Raw genomic sequence first — 24,749 nt, forward strand, 5'->3', positions numbered from 1 at the left:
TCTTCTTATTCTTGGATGAATGCTACATCTAGAACATAGGCTGAACATTATGTGCATATATTCTAGTTAGAAAAGCCATAGTTTGTCTCTGCATGTGCCACACAGAATCATTGTTCTTATTTATTAAAAATGCATTACTTCTGCATTCTCAGTCTTCATGATTTGTTTTGACTAAAGAGATACACAGCATATTAAGTAATGAGTTACTTTCTCACTGATTTTTTAATTCATTAATTTTATTGGTACATTTTAAGTATACAATATGCTGAAGTTCATTATTAGGAATTTGTAGCTTTATATAATATATCTTGGTTCTCATTTTTTCCCCATTCCCCTGATCTCCCTTCAACCCCTCTACCCCTTCCTATTTACAAAGACTTTGTTTACATTTTTTTCCTTTTCTCATATTTATTCCTTTTCCTTCTTTCCTTTCCCCTACCCCTCCCACTTCCTGATTTTACTTCTCTCTCCTTGTCTCAATTATGAATGAAGGGCAATTTCTCACAATAAATACAAATGGATCATTTCATATCTAGTAAATGATTTAGAAAACTCACTAAAATTTAAATTCACCATCTTTTCCTGCCTGCATTCTTAAAAACTCTCCAGAAGAGGGGAAAGCATTTTAATAACCAGGTCTGAAGGCAACGTTAAAACTTTTCTACTATGAAACTTTCAAAATAGTTGATTTCTATTCCTATGCAAGCCAACAACTCCTGGGTGAATTGAATAGCTTTATAGATTATATAGAATAAACATATTTGCCCCCTTCACTTTTGGAAAATCTTGCTGAAAACACAAGTGAAATCAAAGAAGGATGAGCAAAATAGAAATACTTCTTTCTTTTTCTCTCTGACTTTTGAAATATCTAATTCCTGTTAGCAAATGGCACTTCTCATCATGAATGGAAGCAAAAGAGGGGAGATTTGGAGATTTGCGATTACATAAAACCTAATTTGACCTTAAAGAATTTCAGAAATATATGAAACTCATGCTAAGTTTCTAGGAGATCTGCTAATTATTTAAGATATAAATGGTATTGTCAGGAAACTTCAATTGTTGCCATAATTAGTGATATTGGGCCAGGGATTTAGCTCAATGGTTTCATTGCCTGCTGCCCAAGTGCAAGGACCCGAGTTTGATCCCCGGTACCAAAAAACAAAACAAAACAAACAAGTGACATAATTAGTGATATTAAACATCTTGAACCTACATTAGGGTATAAACCACACCTACACTTGAATTTCTGTAACACATAGTAGTTCCTAACCTTAACAGTGATTGTTCAAATCCTTGAATCATAAAAAGTACTTATCTAGTTACCCTTTCACAGAAAGAAATATGATGGTAAAGCATTTTGCCTTTCAGATACACAATGGTGTGTCATCTGACTGCTCATAAAGACACCATGGCAGAAACTAGTTATTTAAAGTATTTCTTAGGGTCATGGCAAACTAAAATGGGAATATAATATACCCTTATTCCACACTTTGATTTCCTATTTAAGTATAAAAGATATTTTGAGCAAAGCTGCATTTTCAATTTTAAAAGTGCCTTGGGGCCTAAGACTATTGTTAGATTTGCAAAAAAATTTTGAAGTTTATAAACATAAAAACGCAAGCTAAATTTTAGAAGTTATAGATGCCATTTATGATGATGGTCCCCAAAGGAATCTAACTCTAAACTTGTCAGAGAGATTGGAATTTACAGATCAAATCAAATCATTAATGTTTTCAAATCCTAAGATCTTATTCCTAGCTCAATAACACTACTCTATATTTCTAATTTTTACTGCCCATACAAGTTGGGCAGAAAGTAAAAAACGTAGTGAATATTAACACAGATTCATTCAAAGCAGTATATTTAAATTGAAAAGATGTTGAATTCTAAGATAGATGATGGATGGATTCCTCACTTCATTTGTTGTAGAAATCCCTGAGAACATAAAGAAGCTTTTTATGTATGCTGAGACCTTTGCATCAATCAAGATGCCATTAAGGGGAATGATCAATTACAGGGGAAATGAGTATGAATATTTAGTAAGTCGAAGTTGCACTGAAGCAGGAGGGAATTTTAAAAATGTTGCTCTTGTCAGAGCTTCTGCTTTCTCAATATACCTTGTCCTCTATTTTGATCTTGTCTTCCTCTTGCGAGAAATTCATCTCCTTGCTATTGCAATTGGTTGTGTTCAATGACCTGAGCTGATTTTATCTTTTTGGAAGGGGGAATCAATCCAAATACCTGTTATAAAATACCCCATACTAGAAAATTCAGACTGTCAACAGCTACTATCAGATGTTTTGGGAAGAGCAAAATTTGTGCAAATATTAATGTCTGCTCCATATTTCCTTTGTTGCTAATTGAACAGCTTAACAGAGTGAAGTGTAACACAAATAATTTCTTAAAAGTATAGTACTACTAAAAAACCCATCAACAATCATAGTAGCTTAATTGATATTAGTCATTAATTGATAATCCTCCCAAAGACGGTAGTGATGAGTTTTCAGACCAGTGATTCCACCACAAACAGGAACCTTTTGCTTACACAGAACCACATGTGCAGACCCCATTTCCTCATCCAGAAAGTGCAGCTTCTCTGAAGTCACTCATATACTGAAAGAAAAAAAAGTAGAAATTCCAATAAAAATATAAACTTATTTTTATGAGTACAAAATACTATATTTTATATTAAGAGCTTTTTGACCAAATTTGGAAAGATGCATTGATTAATTAATATCTTTAGAACAGAACATACACTGCTAGTAGCAGATAATATAGGTTTAGTTTTCCCAGCCTAGGAATGAGGAAGTATAAATTTATTCAGTAGGCTTTTGAGGAAAATAATTATATATTCTCTTTTTCTTGCAAATAAACTTGAACTAAAAATAATCTTCAGCTCCATGACTAAGATTTTAAAGGGCATATTCTAATTTCTGTAAAGACATTTGGTTTATATATAAAAAGCTTGATATGACACTACTAATAGGTGCTCCCGGAATATATACAAGTATCTGAAATGCGGGCAACTAACTTTTTACATGGCACTGTACTTTAGAGATGTAACATTTATGATCTAACTTGGTGATGAAGAAACCAAGAATAGACTATAATTGGAACCCATATGTTCCATCATAAACTATAATCAAAAATAAAAGTAGCATATTTCATGTAATATCTTTGGTTACAACTAAATGAGGCATTGTGCTTTGACAAATACAGTTCCTTTACTTTCACAAAATCAGAGCCTGAGATCTGGTCTCCTATTAAAATATTACATTTGCAAGCTGCAGTACAGGAATGAGAAAATAGTACAATTTAACAAAAAAGAGATGGAAGTACCAGGCTAGCTCACTATTATCATCACATTTGGGTTTCTATAATAGCCTGTGCAATCATTAAAAGCAAGGTAACAGTGATATTTGAGTTATCTCAATACAAAGAAGATTGCTATTCTTTTGGCTAGGAATGTTTTCCTTGGATGATTGCCTGACAATATCCAAGGCATAATTTTAGGTCCTGAAGAATTAAACACAGGTCTATTTTTATGAGGTGGGACAGATTGGAAACCATTCTTTCTGCTTGTTCCAGTGAAATTGGAAATGAAAAGAATGTGTGTCATATGAGGGCCAAGTGTCATGAAGCCCATCTGAATTATACTTCATACCCCTCTTTATAGCCTAACGTTCAACTATATCCATTTTCCTGGCAGTATTGCACCCATCAAAAACAAGTTATTGACACTTATTTCTCATATGTAAATCAAATCAGGCAGACAAAGCAAAGAAGGTGGTTACAGAGACCGAACAACTGAGTCAAATAATGTTTTTGTTTTGCACCTCTAGGATATCACTTTAATACTATCCTAAAACAATGGCATAAAATCATTCCAATTAAATGGTCTTAAAATAATATATAAAGCAAGTTCAGGTGATCTCATTCTGTGTTATATGTCAAGAGTTGACAGTAGAAAATTGAGCAGAAATAGTTTAAATTTAGCTTTCTTCATATTTGTGTACAAGGACTGAGAGAAGAAATTGGATGTGCTTCAGTGGAGTCAATTAAGAAAGACTCAACAAGGGAGGGTTGAAGTGCATTGACAGGGCACTGGGAATTCTGAGAATACTGACTGGCACTGACTTGGGTGGAAATTAAGGATTGCATTATGTTTCTGACATTCATTTTCTTCAAATGGAAATTATAATAATAAATGATGATTGTGATAACAATAATAAAAGACACCTATAATGAAGAGACACATCCACCAGTGATCAAACATTCATGTCAGACTCATTCTTATTTTTAAGGTTTTTGGTCATGTAGTTTGTTTCACTTAGTTCTGCTGCAGACTCCAGCTATCACACCTTTCCTTTTCTTAGTGCTGTTCACGTTATATTCTCCATGCACTAAAGAATTGAGAGACTGCTATGAATAAAGCATAGTTTTTCCTTTATCATTTACATAGAAAATTATTTAGCCTGCTCTGACTTACTCAGAATGTCATTTCCTCTTTTTCCCTTGCCTATCAGCTCAGGCATTGGAAATGTTAGACAGGAGTCATTTGTATCATTAGCAAATGTTTGCCATAAAATGGGAAGCAGACAGAAATTGTGGTGGGGAGGATGCATCAATCAAAATAAATTACAATAAAGTCTACCATTTTGATGGTTACTTCATTAAAAGCTGCTAAAGTCAGAAATGTCTCCCCTCCAAAAAAACATTAAATGTACATTTAAGAAGGGTCTAGGAATTCAGGTTATCTCCAAGTTTGCAGTATTTGGAAGGAAAAAAAAAGTAAATCTACAGGTGAAGTAACTTGTATAATCCCTGCTCACCTCATATTTTTTTCTGTTAAAAAATACTTAAAATAAACATAATAACAGTAATTATAAAATAGATTATTTCAAACATATACTTAATGAAAAATATGAATGTTTGCTTTTCCATAATTGGCATGTATTTTTGTAAAATATCACTTCCCACCTTTTGTTTTGCTTGTTTTGTTTTTGTGCAATTGTAATCCATACTGTAGCCTTATAAAGAAAATGAGAATTGTTTCTATTTACATTGCAAGAAAAATTGGAGATACTGGTTGATGAAAAAATTAACTTGAATCTACATAACCTCGAAAATGACTCAACAAGATGGAATTAAGAATCTATTAAATGTTGGATTATAAAAGTAAATATCCAATGTAGAAATTTTCTATTACCCAGAAAAACATACTTAATATCGATAAAGGGATTATTTTTAAATATTTAAAAATTTTGACTATTTGTGTTTATACAATTTAAAAAATTAGAGAGGCGTTTTTACATGCTGCTCTGTATTCATGAAATGTTCTAAATTTTCAGCCTCCAAACCCAACACCTCACTCTAATAATTAGAAGCAAATACTGCTCTAAGCAATGCTGACCCCTTAAGATTCTGAAAGCATTCATGCTTTCACTAATCCGCTCAGATGTCTGAGTCGGTACCTGGGTGGGTTGCAACTAGAAACTAAGGAACAGAGTCTCGAGAACTTATGTGCTCTACCCATTCACTTCCATCCCAAATTCAACAACCCTCTTTCTGTTTTCCAATATCAGAGAAGAGCAATGAGTGCTCTAGATCTAAGGTCAAAGAGCCTATCTGGTGAACCAGAGCAAAGTGGCAATCTCAAAAGATTACAGTCATCAGACAGATGACAAAGTACTGTAGAGGAGAAAGAGAAATTAGGCCTCAAATCAAATGGACCCAGTTGCTTTTCATCATATGATAATGGAGTAATCTGTATTGCTATAACTTTTATTTTCAGAGAAGCCAGAATTGCTTTTTGTAACAAATTACCCAATTAAATACGTGAGAAATTTTTAAATAACAGCATTCAGACTAAATTGCACAGGTTCGTGAACCAATGAACATCAAAGGCCACAAGGCAAAAACCAGCATACACAGAAGATAATAATTATTCCCCAACACAAAGCAATAAAATAGGAATAGGAAGAGAAGAAATACATGCCTCTCTCCATTGTCCCATGTCCAATTTGTACTTTTTATTGAATGAATCTATTAAAACCATCCAGCAAAAGAAATATTGGTGAGATAGACTGTATGTTTTTCTTCTTCTTAAATTCTTTTATTGGTACATTTTAGGTATACAATACGTTTACATTTATCATTGGGTGCTTGTACCTGAACATGATGTATCTTAGTTCTTATTTTTCCCCCATTACCTATGTGCCCTTCACCCCCTCCACCCTTCCCTATTTACATAGATTTTGTTTCCATTTTTTCTTTTCTCATAATTTTTCCTTTCCCTTCTTTCTTTTCCCCTTCCCCTCCCACCACCCCTACACCTTTGGACCTTTTCCTATTTCAAATTATTAATTTACATAGATTTTGTTTCCATTTTTTCTTTTCTCATAATTTTTCCTTTCCCTTCTTTCTTTTCCCCTTCCCCTCCCACCACCCCTACACCTTTGGACCTTTTCCTATTTCAAATTATTAATTATTCATTTTAATCATTTTAATCCTTATTTTCACTTTCAGTTTCTCACACTAGAGAAACTATTCGGTATTTACACGTGTGTCCTATTTATTTCACTTAAGAGTATGGCCTCAAAATGCATCCATTTAGCTCTAATTGTCTCTAGTTTCTCGTTCTTTATGGCCGAATATGTTTTGACCTCCAATGGAATGGAGTAGAGTGGGGACAGATAAATAACAGCTCTGGAAGAGCAAACAAAGACTAAGTAGCAGGTTTGAGTGGAATGTATACCTTTATGTCTAGGGCAGGACTTTTTCTTTTTTTTTTTTTTGTACCAGGGATCGAACTCTGGATCATGGGCTTGCAAGGCAGGTAGTGGCACCACTGAGCTAAATCCCTGGCCAAGGACATCTTTTTATGGGTGACTTTTTATGGTGTTATGAACTAATTAACAACTCGGAGATCGCACACAGTTTACGTTGTAGCTACATTATTTTCTAATGTTTCTCGGAACAATTCTTACTCAGTTTCAGACTTGATATGTCTTAAAAGAGAAGAATAATATCTATACCATAGAATTGTAAAGATTGTATTATAATTATATATATATATATATAATTATAATTATTTCCCTTACTTCCTTTTGCCAAATGCTTCAGCTTGACTGGTTTAATGCCGAAGCATGGAATAAAATTTTTAAAGGTATAAAACAGAATTGGAATTCAGGACCAGATGAACCTGCTAGGTGTGAGACATAAAAGAAATAACATAAGAGATGCTTTTATTGTAATACCCATCTTCATTGTTGCTGAAAGTTGTAATATATTTGAGAGGCTATATATGTGGTTATCTCAGAATTCAACTGAATGCATGACATCTTTAAGAGTAAACTGCTACATACTGCATTGGTTGAACAGAAACATACTTGAAAGAATTATCAAAATCTGAGCTAAGATTAGACTAATTACTGAAGGTATTGTTGCTTGAATCACGATGACCAGTAGTGCCAAAAATAAACTCCAGTCATTAAATGAAAGGTCCCTGTGGCTAAAACTGACTAACCTAAAATGACTTATCATGAGGCACAAAAACACAGCAAACAGTACCAATGTTAGTAACTCAACACTAAACACCCCACAGATTATCATGGTGTATTTGGGATAAAAAGAAATAATGATTCTCACTGAATAGTGCATTTCAAAGCATAAATGTGCAAATATGATGATACAAAAATAAATGGAAGATAAAGTAGTAATAGTATTAGAACTAGAAAATTAGCAAATATTTAACTTAAAGTCTATTTAGTTCCTTTGTGCATGGAAGTTCCTGTTAAAGAGTTCTTTTGGGGTGTGTTAAAATGGAACATGCAAGCTCAAGGGGAGCCTCTGATTTAATTGGCTATGGAATACTCTCTTTCAAGAATCTTAGGCCTCTAATTACAGAGATCCAAAACACATAACTTGAGTCTAAAGAAAGTATTTTCTCACAAATAATTATAGACAGGTAACATTAGTCCTGTATTTGATTTCTAATACAGGATCTAATATTTCTCAATGCTTAATGGACATTACAGTCACATGTGGAGTTAAAAAAAAACATTAATGTTGCCTAAGTTCCATTCCAGATCAGTGGAATAAAAAACTCTGAGTGTGAAATTCAAGAATCAGTATTTTTAAAAAACATCCTCCTATGATGACAATATGCAGCCATGTGGGTACTTTTCTGGACTTCTGAGTCACACACAGTTCTTTGGGGATCCATTTCTGGATCCCACACCCCATAATCAATTTAATACACAAAAAAGATCACAGCCTTTTCTCTAAGACATATAATTGAGGTCAAGTAGTATTTATAAGGATTAATAAAGCAATTTTTTAATGGAAAGCAAGTACTTTGGAAATAAGAGCTTTACTAGATAAGTATTGCTTCTTCAAGCTGCAGAATTTAAGAGCATAAAGAAACAAGGAGTAATAGAGTAACCTGAATAAAAGTTATTTTAAAATTCTTTACTTCACAATAATCCTACTCACTATTTATTATAAAAATGAGACAACTGATTCTAAAGGAAAGGAAGTAAGGAAATTAAGTTGATAAATACTGAAGAATGAGATGTGATGATAGTTCACATCTCCTGATACTGAGGCCAGTGTTCTTACACTGCTTAACATTTCAAATTGGAAATTTAAAAAATAAACATGTCCCTGCTTTATATTTTGCAGGGTGGGATGCAAAAATGAATTGTTCTACTGTGAATTATATTTCCTAGACTCACTTTCTTGTGTAATTCTTGATAAGACATGGCCAAAGGGAATCAAGGTGGGGGTGTGCAATGGGGCAGTAGACATTGCTTGGAGGATATTGGAGTCAGGCTTGGTGATAGAAAAATGCATAAATACTAGAAGATACCTCCCCACTTTCCTTCTCCTCATGTCATATCCACCTTTCTTCCTAACCTCAGGACTTATTGACCAACAGCAACCACAGGCCCAATGCCGTTGTCAGCCCACAGAGGCAGTAGGACTAGGGGCAGCCAGCCTCCTGAAGATTACTGTCAGCTCCCTCACTTGTCTCATTCTGACTGTAAGCTCTTTACACACAGAAAGGCATCTAAGAGTGTTGAGCCCTTCTACACTGTTGGTGGAAATGTAAGCTAGTACAACCACTATAGAAATCAGTATGGAAGCCACTACGGAAATTCCTCAGAAAGCTGAAAGTAGAATTTCCATTTGACCCAGCTATTTCTCTTCTACATATCTTCCCAAAGGAGTTAAAGATACCATATTACAGTGATTCATGAACACCCTTGTTTATAGCAGCACAATTCATAATAGCTTAATCTTCTAAACACCCTATATATCCATGAACAGATAAAGGGATGAAGAAAATGTGGTATTTACACACAATGGGATACTACTCTACCATAAAGAAAGATAAAATTGAGTCATTTGTAGGAAAATGGATGCACCTTGAGACCTTAATCTTAAGTGAAATAAGTCAGACAGACAAGCTTAAGTATTGCAATATGGCTTCTCTTATTTGAAAATCCAAATTGGAAATCAAAAGCAAAATAAAAGTTAAATAATAGGAAGTAAAGAGATACATCTTTTTTCAAAGGAGAAGGGGATCAAGAGATGGAGGGAGGGAGAAAAAAGGGAGGGAAAGGGGATGGAGAAAGGAACCTAGATGTGTCATATATGTGCACCAACTCTACAAAAGGAATGTAAACATTATGCACTGAAAACATATACAAAACAAAAAAAGAAGGGGATCAAGAGTTGGATGGAGGGGGAAGGAAGGGAATGGAAAGGGGAGAAAAAAGATTTTAAAAAGGAATTAAGATGTATTATATGCATGTACCAATCCCCTACAAGGCATGTAAACATTATGTGCTACAAACATGTACTAATAAAAAAAGACTTTTCTGTGATCTTCTAACTTCTCTTTGTGGACACTTGCTTTGCGTGTGCCTTCTACAAAAGCATAGTGTCTTATAACTCCTTTGTTCTCTGCTTTCATGAGTATACCCTGATGGATATGAGGGAAAGGAATAATGAAGCAGTGCTTCTGACTTCCACAGTGTGATTATAAATCCAAGATGACGGTTATGATATTAATTCTCAAATTGCTTAAAATTTACAAAGAGGTTCTTATAGTTGCTAATTGTTTTCTATTTCATAAAGAAAAGGCATGTTCCATTTAGAAAAAAAGCAGCCTTGATTACAAGAGAGGAAGATGGCTCCACCAAGTCACTGCTGCGCACAACCCCATCTCAGGCCTGTTGGACTCCCTGACAGACAGTCCTCACATGGATGGTGCCACTGTTGTGAAATTCTGCCAATTATGCAGGGCAGTTGTGAAATATTTATCTGGGCTACTATACAGAGATGGATATTAATGGCTTGCTAGCTTTGAAAAAAATACTTTCTTTGATCTTAGAAAGTGGGTTCTATGCTTTGGTAAAGAAAAATGGACTAGAGAAAGAGAAGTCTGAGCATTTCCTATTCATCCAAGTAATTATGGTAAAGTGACTTTTCTTTAATTTTTTTGGTTAGACTTAAAGATACCAAGTGAATAAGTATAATGAGCTTTTCAGGGGTCATTCTGAAAATCACATTAAGCCACAAATGCCTGAATCTGACTAATAATATGGTTACATTCTCAAAATTCAGATCAAGAAATGTAGAGCTATTACAACAAACAAAATTCAAAAAGTTCTCAAGCACAGTAATGAAAAACATTAAATCAATACTGGCACTATTTGTATGCTAACTGGAATGATAGCTGGCAGTATTCACATGTTATCTGGCACTATGCATGAGGATATTTGGTAGTGAATTAGTGGAGAATGAAATCTACACTTATTTAGTGCTCACAGGTACTGTACTAGTAACAATATGGTTGTTCAATTTCAATATACAAAAATAACATCATCTATAAAGTGATGCTACATGAAGGTTTCTGGGCTCTACTGTGGATATTTGGATTTAGCAAATAAAGGATAGAACCTGAACTAGTTATATATTGCTGCACAACAATCTACCCCCAAAGTTAACAGTATAAAGGAACAAAGATCTCATCTGTTTCCCCTGTCAGAAATCTGGCTATGACTTACAAGGGTGGTTCTAACTTGGAGTCTCTTAGGAGATTGTAAGGAAACTGTAAACTGGGACCCTATCCTGGGAAGCTTTCAATGAAGCTGAAGGAACTGTTTCTGAAATGTCACACATATTGTAGCAGATATCCTCAGTCCTCATTAATTGTTGCTGGAAGACTCAGTACTTTGCCAGTGGACTTTTTCATAAGGCTTCTCTACATGGGCACTGACTTTTCCCATAATGACTTATTCAAGAGAAGCCAAGCACCAAGATGGAAGTTGTAGTGTTTTCTACACTATATTCCCACAAGTGACCTACCATCACTTCTGCTGCATTCTGTTAGTCACACAAAAGGACTTTGGCAGAAAAGAAGAAGGAATTACACAGAGTGTGAGTATCAGAAGACAATGATCATTGTGAGCCATTTTAAAGCTGCTTTCCATAGAGCTCCAAGACTGCTTTAAATAAGCAAGTGCCTAAGCATGTGACCTGCAGACAACAGTTTAAAGGATGGTCCATAGGTCAAGCTAGCTTCATAGTAAGTGCATAATTCATGGATTCATTAATTCAATTGATATATGTGTATGATTTTCCAAGATTATTCATAGGGAATGTTATTTGTTAGTAGCATAAGGAAACAATGAGATCTGGCTGAACACACTCTAGAGTTTCTGGCAAAGTCATGAATATATGAAAGAGATAGCAACATAGATATAAACCCTCATCTACAAATTTTGAAACATAATTATCAAGGCAAGCACTAACATGGTAACTGCCTGAAAGATTGAAGACTTTCAGGGAAGTGTTGCAGATAACAGGGATGTCAGCTGATATGGAGTCACTGATATCAAAGGCCTGTCAAAGGTAATGAGTGGCAGAACCTGAAGAGCTTTACTGAAACAGGGACTGCGTGATAAGGCACACCTCCCACATAGGAAAAAGGTAGATGCCAAGCAATGGCAAAAATACCTACTAAGCCTCTGAGAAATAGTAGAGGTGGGACCTTAGCCACCACATACAGGCCAGCCTGCTCCCACAGAGAAAGTCCACAGAATAGAATTTAAGTTCCAGAGTTTGGTCCTTTACTTGACTCAGGTCTACATGCTGGGACTTGGTTAAGCCATCAAACTCTTCATGTTAAACATAGGCAATAGAAATTAGAAGCTTTAGTATACAAAGTGATGTAAAAAAGGAGTCTTTAGCTTTTGTTGAAACCTTCCATTCACAGGCGCACACTTTCCAATGTAAATATTCCAATCAGAGACAAAGTTCAGTACTGTATATTTAGACTGAGAAAAATTTCTTCTCACCATCATGATTATCAGTATCAAATTAGGGACAACAAGCAACAGTAAACAATTTTATAAATTTTATTATAAATGTTGGGCTTACTACATGCCCTAGGATAGGAAAGCAACAACTATGCCGATGATCTTTTCTAATACTTCCAAACTTGGGCCCTGCAAGTGTTCTCAGTGAGTTAAACCCAGGGACAAAAAAAATTTCCAGTATTGGGAAATATGAAAAATCCTGCAGCAGTCCCCTCAGAAGACTATGCCTGCAGTGATTTTTAAAAAGTCTTCCTATCACCTCAGGGTAGTTGTTGAAGACTTGGGCAAAACACATTTTTTTTTTTTTTAAAAAATAGCTATAGTGGAGAAGATCAAAACCTCCTCAGGAGAACTAATAATTGAATATGAGACTGATCTAAGTCAAAGCTAGTTAATACGATATTAAGTGAGAACATATATGACTGAGCTCAAAGGTAATGGAACAAGCTATTCCTGCCCCATGAGAACTGAGGTTTCACTTGGAGAGGCCTAGCTAGTGCCAGAACTATTTGAAGAGGGAAAGTAGCCAAAAACTAGTATGAATCCGAAGTAAAGCAAGGAAGATAGCAAATCCGTTTCTTTTGAAGTATATTATAGATGACTAAATATGAGAAGTTAACAAATATATCCACAAATACTGTGATATTCAAACTGCAAGGATATAAAGAACAAATTTAAAATGATCCTAATAATGACAGAGACCAACAAATGGTGTAAATGTATATTGGTGTTCAGAGATTTAAATGTGTCACTTGAAGTGGTTCTTCATCTTGGCCAACAGTTTGCCAGTGGATGAAAATAGCGGCCCCTTTATACTAGTGTCCAGAGTCATGATTGTTGCTGGCTAAGGGAAGATAATAGTTAACATATTGTGTTGTAAAACTTCATCAGGGGTAATTGTTCTCTAGAGGTTACCTTCCTCACCAACCAAGGAGCTCTTTCATACGCAATGTTAAAATCACTGGATTTGCTCATATTCTTAACCCCTAGATTTTTTGTGCTATTTTCTCAATATTTCTGAAATAATAAGTCACAAGTTTGATAGCTTCCAAGATTGTCCCCTGAGCCTGGACTTCAAATAAAATTCTGTTTAAAAACCATCTTAATGCAGAAACTCAGAAACATAGCAGTTTAAAAATTAAAAGTCAGTTTGATATTGTAAAGTACAACCATATTTCTGACCATTGAATCCCTTCCACTCTGTCATTTGGTCATCCAATTGCTCTCTGACCAGCTCTCCTATGAGGAATTTGGTTTCCCAGATAGGACACTTTCTTTAGGAAGTCCCTTACTGTGGAAAAATGTAATTTTTCTGAAACTTGTCAACAATAGTCTTTTTTCTTTGAAATTTCATAAAAGTTGAACCATGATTTATTTAACAATGATAGTTATATTTTTTCTTGCATCCTCATTTATCCAATCTAAACATTTCTAATTCTCTCAAAAGACTTTAATTCTTTCCTGGACTTCATCAATCTACTTCTCATGTTATAAGTTTTCTGCCTTAACCTTAAAAAATGTAAAGCAGTCAGAACTGAAGTAGATTTTCCAGGAATAGCCTGGATACCATTGAGTAGGGGGAACTCTTTTTTCTTAACTGTAAAAGCTATGTCTGAGTTAAGCCTTGCTAATAGCATACTGACTGCATACCCACAGCTTATTGTCTTACAAAACCCTTAAGCTTGTCTTTGAGATGAGTTCCTTCACCTGCTTACTGTGTATATAGTTTCTATTACATGCATGCATGTGTATATGTTATCAGTAAATGTTTATATGTAGACACTCCTTAAATGTTTTTTTATTCTTCACTCTGTCTCCTATTCTCTCAATAATTCTTTCTACTTATACTTCCTATCTTGGTTTTGCTAAAACATTGACTGAAGCTTCAAAATGAGTTTCAGCATTGATCTTTAATCTTACTACATGTCTGTGATGAACTAGAGACACTAAAATCTTGCCTATTTGAACATTTAACTTTAATTACCCAAACTTTGGCTCACTGGGGTTGCACGGAGTGAAGAGAAATTGTCTTTGGCTGCATATAAAATATATAAAATAGTGTTATGTAAGTAACAAAACTTTATTTTAAAATTTTTAATGTATTAAGTTATTTTACTAAGTGACTCAAAATCAAGCTTGAAAAATAAGAAAACTCACTTCTCTGCTTAATAACAATAAATACCTGTCTTCACAGTCACACATGTGTATAGTTAGGTTGAAATACTATGACATCACCTTAATAATTCTGTTTTGCTTTCCAAGTTGCAAAAGCATAGGTAACACCTGACACACATGGGTTTGGATTGGACTAACCATGTGTGGTGTGTGCAGTTAGCTCTCCACTGTTACTTTCCCTCATTTGTCTCCTGCACAGTTTGCTCTCCCATACCAATACACTCATGAAAAAGATCACTAAAAATCAAATAATAATATTAAATATTTATGATCATGTGAGACTGATTATTAGCTGTAGAGGGCTACATGTATCCTGCAGGGCATGGGTCAGACCCAGAACCATCTGTGAAAACTACATTACTATTTCAACTTTACAGAAAAAAGATAAAAGTGGTATGTCTACCCCAGGCTATGATGAGGTGAAACCAGTTCCCACAGGCTGTGACTACCATTTGTCCACATTTTTTCTCAACTCCACATTCAATGATTACCAAGAGCTACTTTGAAACTGGTCATGGTAAGATTTCTACAAAGAAATCAAATACTTCAAACTTTTTTCCCCCTCAAGAGCCAGTTGTTAGACACTCGGAAGCACACATTGGTACAAAAAACAGTCAATAAGAGACAACCAGGTTTTGAATGTCGTCATCCTTTATATCCTAATTTCCAGAGTCTATCTTTTTTCTTTCTAAAAATTTTTTCACTGGTTGGAATTGAATTTAGAGTCTTCACACTGAACTGCACCTCAGCCTTTTCATTATTTTCTTACTCTGAGACAGGGTCTCTCCAAGCTGTTCAACTTGGGCTTGATCTTGCATCATCCTGCCTGAGCCTCCCAGAGTATCGCATTTACAGGTGTTTACCACTACAGCGGGCTCTCCAGGGTCTTTATAATGCATTGTTCTATATTCTTGAAAATATATACTGATGGTGAGTAAAGGACAGTGACAATAAATGTATTGGGAAGCTGAGTTGCTGAGATACTACTTACAGCAGATTTAGAAGGATAGAGATATTGGAAGCCAATGGATACAAATCGTACCTCATTCTTTGCCCTTCTCTCTTTTTTTCTGTTAAAAGAGCTCCACCTTGATCATCGTTTTTGATTCATTATCAATTACTAATCTTGAACTACTTTTATATTTCTGCTGAACTGAACCGCTCATAAACTGCATTTTAATGGCATTCCCTTAAATATCTTACCCTGCACTGTGCCTGCTGAATCACCATTTATTTTGCAGCACCCATACCAAGTCCAAATAATTCTCTGCTTTTCTTTGGTTATTTCGGAACTAAATTGCATTTGTCATACTCCAAAAGTTGCAAAGATTTGCCCAGTGGAAAATAAACTAGAAAGTTCTTAGAATCAATTGGCCTGCTATGAAAAGCATTGATGCTGACTCTTTTGGACAAGGTACTCTCCATGGTATGTCTTACAGAAGTGAAAATGTGGCACGAGGCAGTACAAAGAGGTGTTTTACATGCTGGGAAGATATTCTGACAAGTAAAACTTTTTTTAAGGTAATCATAGCTCTAATTTTCTAACTTGACAACAGAGGGTCTACATTTTGTAAAGCCTGGGGAGAGAGGGACTAAAAAATAAAATACCTTTTTCTTGTTGTCTTAAAAAAAACATCATCGAGGGAAGAAGAGTAGTTTTCACCTTTGAATGCCTATTTTCTCCTTCCTCCTCCTGTTTCTCTCCCCTGTGCTGTGGAATTATTCTCCATTTGACAGATATCAGCCATATGACAATACTGTTTTTCATAGCAATGTGCAATCTTTGTTTCCACAGGAGAGGCCCAGTAGGCACAATTTTGGACTTGTTATTAAAGGCAAACAAACGTCCCCCAAAGATTTTCAAAACATTTGACGCCAGAATGTGATATTTTAAAGCAGTCCCATTTCCCATAATGGAATGCATGTGGCATAGCAAAAGGAAGAACATTTCACCAAATATAAGAATTAAAATGAATTAATATACTTTATTTTGAGAAGTCTCACAGGATATGTATGGATGTATGCATAATTTTATAGATGATAAAACTGTGTAAAATATTCAGAACTCAGTTTAAAGACCACTGACCCAAGAAAGTCAGTAAAACAAGGAAGGCATTTGAAAGGGAACAAAGCATCCTATTAATATTCATCTTGTATTTAAATTGAGCACAATTTTTATCATTGGGAATTTGTGTCCTATTGTTATAATTTCTTGGGATGCTTCATCAAATCATTAGTCAGATTCTGACAGATTTCTGTGTAAACTAGAAATAATCTTCTCTTCAAAATGAGGTCTCAAATACTGAGTGGACATTGAGTGCATGTTATCAATAGTGCACAAAGTCTTTAAAGATTATGATTACCTCATAAAAAAGTAGAAGATAAGAGCTCTGTGATTATCATGCTAATCACATGCAACATTACCTTCTCTAGCTATAATTGGGTTTAATTTATCACTCAGCATTTAAAGTTAAAATTTTTGTAACTGAAAGACAATAAACTGAATGTAATATCAACAGTGTTAACATACAGATTCACATGACTCACCTGTTTAAAGTAGGACTCATATTTAAAAGAAACTTTTGTTATGTCTGTTCTTTTCCATCAACCCTGTTATGAGTGTTTCTGCTCATGTGTCCTCAAATGTACAAGCAACATCAGTACTTGCTTTTATAGGACAATTTTATGTTAATGTCTGTTGCCATGCCAAACACATGCCCCTAAACTAAGAATAAAGGAGGTAGTTAAGAGTATTTTAAAATTGGAAAAGTATTGGTATGGCAGTATACAATTATATATCAAAATAGTATTTCCTGCACTTTATTTCATGGTACTTTTTAAATAAATTTGTAGTTTACAATCATTATGGAGATTCTTTGGGATTGGGGCCAGGTGGACTTGAGCAGAATTTTCCATTTTAGAACTCTATTAAAAAGAAATAATATAAATCATATATTTCTGAACATGAAAGGGTGAGTGGATGCATGGGTCAGAAGATTCTGTTGGTGACTGTTCTATCTGTTCTTAGTTTTGCTTCTGCAGGGTAGCAGAAATCTGATTGTCTATATCAATAGATTACCAACCCCCCGACCTCACCCCTGCCCCCACCAAAGTTACTACCAGCCCAATTCAATTCAAGTGTGGGTTTTTACAAGCAATACTTAGAAGCAAAAAGGACAAACAAACTTGATCTATTGATAATGTTAATGTTTTTTCCCCAAAAAATACTAATCAGCTACTTGTCAGGAAAAAAGAAAAAAAATATCTCTAGGATCCCCCAAATTCTCAAATGGGCAAGACTAAATTCATACATTAATAAAAAAACAATATTCTTTCATTTTACTTTATTTCTTTCAGCCCAATCCCATAGTTCTAAAGAGAAACTTACCTCAAGGACCAGGTTCAATGTGGAGACCCATTTCCTTTACCGCTGGAATACATGACATGGTAAGTGTGTTGGTGTCCTGGACAAACCTCTATTGTCTAAGCAGCTTGATACTAGTTAGTTTTATTCCTAATGTGTGAAAAACTTACTTTGTTTGTGAAAAAAATTGAAACAAATCTTTCATTTATTTATTATTTTATCTTAGAGTCTGCTTTGATTATCCCTATGTGGGTATTTAGATTTTAATATGTGTTGTTTGGAATTTTATTTTTTTGCTTTTACTTTAATTGATTATTTCTTTCATCTTCTAATCTGATTTTTATTTAGGCCTTTTCATGTAGGCCTCTGTTCTACTAATATTTTATGTTTCTGAAATACTGTTTGAATTTGAACAAAGTAATATATAAATATATATATGATTCAATTTCATGATAGATCATTTTATTTCCTTACTGCAGAGAAGGGTAGGAAAGGGAGAGCTGGAAGGAAAAGAAAAAACTCTCTTCATGGAAACCCAAGCCACTTATTTATTTTCATTTTGGCATTTAAAAAGAAAACACACAGTAGCTACATATGACAATGAGGTTTTTCATTTTTAAGAGAGTAGAGTTTTCTAGTCTACATCAGAAAATCTTATTCTCATGTCTGCTTTTCCTGTAAACATTTAATCTTGAGAGAACCACTTAATGTTTTAAGGCTTCAATTTCCATAACTTTAAAATAAGAGGACCATAAGGTTTCTAAAGTCTTTGCAATTCTAAAATTAAGAATTTTGGTTTCAGTTTGATATTATTATTATTATTATTATTATTATTATTATTATTATTTACCAGTTCCTGAGAGTATATAAAAGACTCAAATTCTGTTGCTAGGTCCCAGGAGGGAGCTCACATTTTCCAAAAGAGATAAGTGAGATATACATATATATGTAGAATATCTTTTGTGTATGTGCATCTTTAAGTATGAAAGTCAACCAGGGGCATGGCTCACTTACATTCATTCTGCTATTTATTTTTATGTCCAGTTGGAAAATATTAAGGTTTATGGAAAATTACAAATATAATTCTTTTGTAAGAAAATTTATATACAGTCATTTGCTAAGACCATGATTGTTGATTGGTCATTTGGTTAGAAATGATGAGAAAGGTTGCTTGGAATTGAATGAGAAACAAATGATAAGATGCTTGAAACTGAGATAATAACTCTGAAGTAGCACAAAGAACTCTGAATGTGCAGTCATTTTCCACAGAGTTATAAAATTACTACCTTTGCTAGGTTATTTAATGACCTTTTATTCTTACTTGCATACACAGAAGCATCATAGGAAAATTGCTTCATGGATAGTGCCATAAATATTTCTTTTATTTGATCTTGCATTTTTCATTTTTCAAATTAGCCTCCCTTTACTTCTATTTCATTAAACTCATTAATTATAAAGAACCAAACTAACTCACAAGAAACTTGGAACATAATATATAAAGAGAAAAATAGATACCACTATACCTCATCAGTTGGTAAATGGTCAATAATTTAATTCATTTTGCCTCAATGTTTTTATTCTACAAATATCTTTTTCTAAAATTGACATTCCTTGATATATAGTTTTGAATATTTTTTACCTTAAATTTCATCATATTTTATCATATTAAATTTCATCATTTTCCCTTATCTGATAAGGCTTATCACAATGTCATAAAACATGTATGATAACTGTATAGTATTATAATTTACAAATTTAGTATAATATATGTGCTCGTTCTTCCATTTTTTGAATAAATAAATTGTTTCACATTTGGCTTTTTGACCAATGATCCAGTGATTTGCATAAGAATTAATTTTCCTCTATGTACCAGGTACACTAACAATGCACTATAAAAATCAAACCATGTGGCCCTCTCTGTACATACACCTCTTTACAGTAGTATTGAGTACCAGACAAAGGAATAACCGACTTGCAGGCTGGACACTGAAGTTTCTGGCAAGAAACTTTTTATTGAGAAGGTGTAATCCAGGCATTCAAAGAAAGTCGGTATTTCCTTGTGATGTCAGAAACCAAATTATAAAAATAAAGTAACAGAGGTAACAGTTATAGTAAAAAAAATAAAAGTAGAGCAACAATAGAACCACTAAAAGAAAGTGACAAGGTAATAACCAATGGGCACATACTTCCAAAGTGGGACCTGATGATGATCTTGGTGAAACTTCAACACATCTTCACTAGAATGATTTCCTTCATTCTAAATTAAAAGTTGAGACCTGCCTGAGAAAGTCTTTGACTTCTTCACTACCCTTGCAGTTTTGCAACAAGCTCTTAATATCTGAATGTAAACTTACATTTGTTCCTTACAAACTAAAAGATCCGATGTCGTACAAACTGATAAAATAAATGTTGAGTACCTGAGTATGTACTTGCCACATACGTGGTTATATCCTTCAGATGAGTCTGGAAATATGATATATTGATCAGTTTATTCCAAAACTCTTGATCAGTGTATTTTAAGGCTCTTGCAAAGTGCTAAACTGCTCTCCAGAAATAATTTACTAATGCTTTTGCCTCTAGTTGTGTATGAAGTGGCAATTTCATCCTCATTATATAATGTTATTCTGCTTCTTTGATGACAAAGGATACTAATCCTTTTTCATGTTTATTAGTTACTTGCATTTATTTTGGTGTGAAATAAGATTTGGTAGTCCAGACTCAATTATTACTTATTCCTAACTAATGATAAAATTATTTCCCTCTGACAGAATCAACAAGATTATATTTGAAACTTAAAATGTTTGTTCTTGAAGATTGCCATATATATGGTAGAATTATTTTCTCCCTTTTCCTTTATCTGAATAGTTTTGGGGATAGAGAAAAGCATGAAAAAGTCTGTTATCATGGGTTTGATCCCCAAGTGAACTAATTAGTGTCTTTATGTTCTATGGCCACTTAATGCACTTATTTTCAGGTCAGTTCATTATAACAGTACCAAGGGAGGGAGGGAGGGTGATTTAATGCAAATCCTCCTTCACAGATAAAAGAGAAGAAGCAGAGCATTCCTAGTTGGTACAAAGGTGAGAGTCCTTGAGCCTTGCTTGGTTTCCTCTTCTTTTTCCTCCATAGTTTCATCTATTGTGCTTCTATAAAATCTCTAGTTTCCATGGAACATAATATTAAAACTTGTACAGAGTCACAATATTTATGAAAGATACAATCACTTTATAGGTAGGATGAGATATTTGAGGCCCCAAAATATAAGAAAAAGTAGTAACAACTATTCAACTTTCACTATATCATTACTGCTTTGATCACATGCAATAAAATATAAAAAAGATTTTTACAAACTAAAAGAAAGAGCCACTTTTATAAAAGATATTCAGATCAAAAAAAGTAAAAGTAATATTCATAATGATTTTCTCTTCTGGTGAAGTCTGAGTACAAAGGCAAAATACCATAATAAACATTCGTTATCTGAAAAGCTTAATATAATATGAAATACAGTCATTTTCAGATTAAACTATACTTACTCATTCTGTGCTTGTTCACACTATAAGAAAGAAGAGCAAACATTCTCAAAAGAATGCCAATTTTCTCTGTCACTAAAATGCAACTTTATTGACTAAGTAATTTATTTAGATTGATAGAATGAAAATTGTCTACCGGTGTCCAATAAACAAAATAACTTCCACCATTAAGAGAACATAGATTTTGAATAGAATGTGATAAATGACTGCTTTTAGTAAGCTTGTCACCCCTAGGCAAAATGATATAGGATTGTGTATTCCACGACTCCCTATTCCCTTCTGTTTCTGACTCTCCTTTCCTCAAGCTCCTCCCCATTTCCATTCTGCTTGGTTTCTTGATCCTGTGCCATGGTGTGCAATCAGGCTCACCATCCAGGAACAAGACCACAAGGTACAGTCCTTCCTAACCACCACACATGTGTTGAAAACATTTTCCTTTGCCTCCTTTTCTTGGGAATATAGGAAATAGTATTTAGCTAGCCAATCCCAAAATTGAAATTATCCCCAAATAAAATTTATTATAAAATTATTATATCAACTTTTATGGTTTAAATCTAAACATTTCCCAGAACTTTCACATGTGTACAATGAGACTGGATCATAGAAGTGCTATACTCATTGATGGGTTAATCTATTAATGAGTTCATATTTAAATGTTCTGCTAGAGTTGGGGCCTGGTCAGAAGAGGCAAGGTATTTCATGGGAGTATATTTCCCTCTCTAACCCCACTCATTGCCCTTTGCTTCCTGGTCACCACTGTTTGAGCACCATTTACTCTTTCCATGCTTCTCTGCCATTCTGTTTCTGTCTTGAAGCCTGCCAACCATGGCCTGAAACCATGAGCCAAAATAAACCTCTCTTCCTTTAAATTGTTACTATTGGGTATTGAGGCTAGGAAAGAGAACATGACTAAGACAGCATCTCATCAAGATATTTTCTTTCTTTATTCAATAATCACTTATTTAGCCCTTTCATGTTCTAAATATTATTGAAGTAGTGATTACCATGACAATAGTCTTGGTTCTCTAGAGTACACATTCAAATGGAGAATGTAGAAAAGTGGACAGGTTTTCCTATGGAACAAGAAGTTTCATTTTGACAAAGTTTACATATCATAGAAACATTTTAGGGAAAATGATATAGAATTTGAAGAACAGTAAAATCACATTATAAAAACTGATATCTAAGAGAGCAAGTTAAAGTATAATGCCAAAGAGTTCAAAAGTCAAGCCAAAGGCATGCTGCAGCTCCCAGCACAGAGGAGGCTTCCAGGTAGGCATGCCATGGCTCCCAGCCCAGAGGAGACCTCCAGGTCAGCGCACCATGGGTCCCAGGCAGGAGGAGGCTTCTGGGTAGGCATGCCATGGCTCCCAAGACATAGCAGGCCTCTGGATTGGCATGCTGTGGCTCCCAGACCAGAGGAGACTTTCAGGTCACTGTGCCGTGGCTCACAGCCCAGAGGAGACTTCTGGGTCAGCACATCATGGCTCCCAGTGTAGAGGAGGCTTCTGAGTATGCATGCTGTGGATTGCAGCACAGAGGAGTGTTCTGGGTAGGCAAGCCAAGGCTCTGAGCACAGAGCAGGCCTCCTGGTTAGTGTGGCATGGCTCTCAGCCCAAAGGAGACTTATGGGTTGTCAAGCCATGGCTCCCAGCACAGAGAAGACTTCCAGGTCCATGTGCCATGACTCCCAGTGTAGAGGAGGCTTCCAGGTAGGCGTGCTACAGCTGCCAGTATAGAGGAGTCTTCTGGGTACCATGCTTCAGCTCCCATCACAAAGCAGAGGAGGTGAGCTGCTGTGGGCACCAGGCATAACTCCCCCCCACACCCTGCGTCAAAATGAGAAGACAGGTAAACAAGCCTCAGAACCAGACTTCCAGATCACCTACACCAAAGGGAAATGAGATGGAACACTCTGATACTCAACCACCTGGACTCCCTGAACTAGCAATGAAAGAGGATCTGGAAAAAATGAAATCAGAAATAATTTCTCACATGACAGAAAATATTGTGCCCATAGTGCAAGACATGATTAATAAATCTAGAGAGGATACAGATTAAAAAAATAGAGGAGCTGAGGAACATGATGGAATGCCAACATAGGAAACAGACTGAATCCATAAAACAGATGCAAACAGATTTACAGGAGATTAAAAACTCCACTGAAAGTCTATGCAGCAGAATGAGCTAATGTGAAGAGAGAATTTCAGATATAGAAGATAAGATTGTACTTGGTGACCAGAAAAAGAAAAAATTATTTAAAATTTTAAGAGCCCACAAGATATCAATCCAGCAATTGCTAGATGATGCAAAGAAAAATAACATAAGACTGATTGGAGTCAATGAAGAAACAGGAGAGAGTGCAGATAACATAAAAAAAAAACTGTTTACAGAAGTGATGGCAGAAAACTTCCCAAGCAGGGGAAAAGAATTTGACATAAACATAAGTGAAGCATATAGGACCCCAAATAGCCTTGATCAAAAAAAAAACTACACATAGGCATATAATTGTTACGATTCCAGAAACCCAACAGAAGAACAAAATTCTACAAGTAGTTAGAGAAAAGAAACAAATCACATACAAAGGAAAGCCTATCAGAATCACAGCACACTTCCCAGTGCAAACCCTCAAGGCAAGAAGATCTTGGAGTGATGTGTTTCAAGCCTTAAAGAAAACAACCTCCAACCAAGACTGATGTACCCTGAAAAACTATCCTTCAAATTTGATGCAGAAATAAGATACTTTCATGATAAAGAGCACTTTAGCAACTTTATGAATACCAAACCAACACTCCAAAAAATTTTAGACGAAATCCTAGGAAAAGACAATGAGGATCACAACCCCAGGAAGCCGAGCAGAATGAACCCACCGGGCATAACAAGAAATTAAATGCAAAGGGGGAGGATCAAACAAAAAGAAAAAGTCATGAAAATGATAACTCAATAAGTATCAGTTATAACCATCAATGTTAATGGTCTCAACTCACCAATCAAAAGAAAGAGAATGGCAGAATGGGTCAAGCAAGATCCAACAATATGCTGCATATAAGAAACACACTTAATTCAAAAGGAAACTCATAGACTGAAAGTTGAAGGGTGGAAAATAATACTCCATGCAACGGGAACATGAAAAAAAGCAGGAGTAGCTATCCTCTTTGCAGATCAAGTGGATTTCAAGTCCACACTGATTAAGAGAGACAAAGAAGGATATTATATCCTTGTAAAGGGAGCAATCCAAGAGAAAGATTTGACAATCATAAATATCTATACACCAAACACTAGTGTGCC

The 24,749-nt window shown here is 34.8% G+C and overlaps 1 long non-coding RNA gene across 1 annotated transcript in view; it reads left to right on the plus strand.

Moving 5' to 3' along the window:
* The window catches only part of LOC110346528 (uncharacterized), a 147,327-nt gene that overhangs the window by 55,747 nt on the left and 66,831 nt on the right, over positions 1 to 24,749 (plus strand). The window contains exon 3 of the long non-coding RNA XR_002390638.2: positions 17,925 to 18,014. This is a non-coding gene — a long non-coding RNA (uncharacterized LOC110346528). The remainder of the gene's footprint in view (positions 1 to 17,924; positions 18,015 to 24,749) is intronic.

The sequence above is a fragment of the Heterocephalus glaber genome, unplaced genomic scaffold (genome assembly GCF_053883595.1).
Source record: "Heterocephalus glaber isolate CG9 unplaced genomic scaffold, H.glaber_assembly_v1.0 deba00001523, whole genome shotgun sequence".
In the NCBI taxonomy this organism is placed as follows: domain Eukaryota; kingdom Metazoa; phylum Chordata; class Mammalia; order Rodentia; family Bathyergidae; genus Heterocephalus; species Heterocephalus glaber.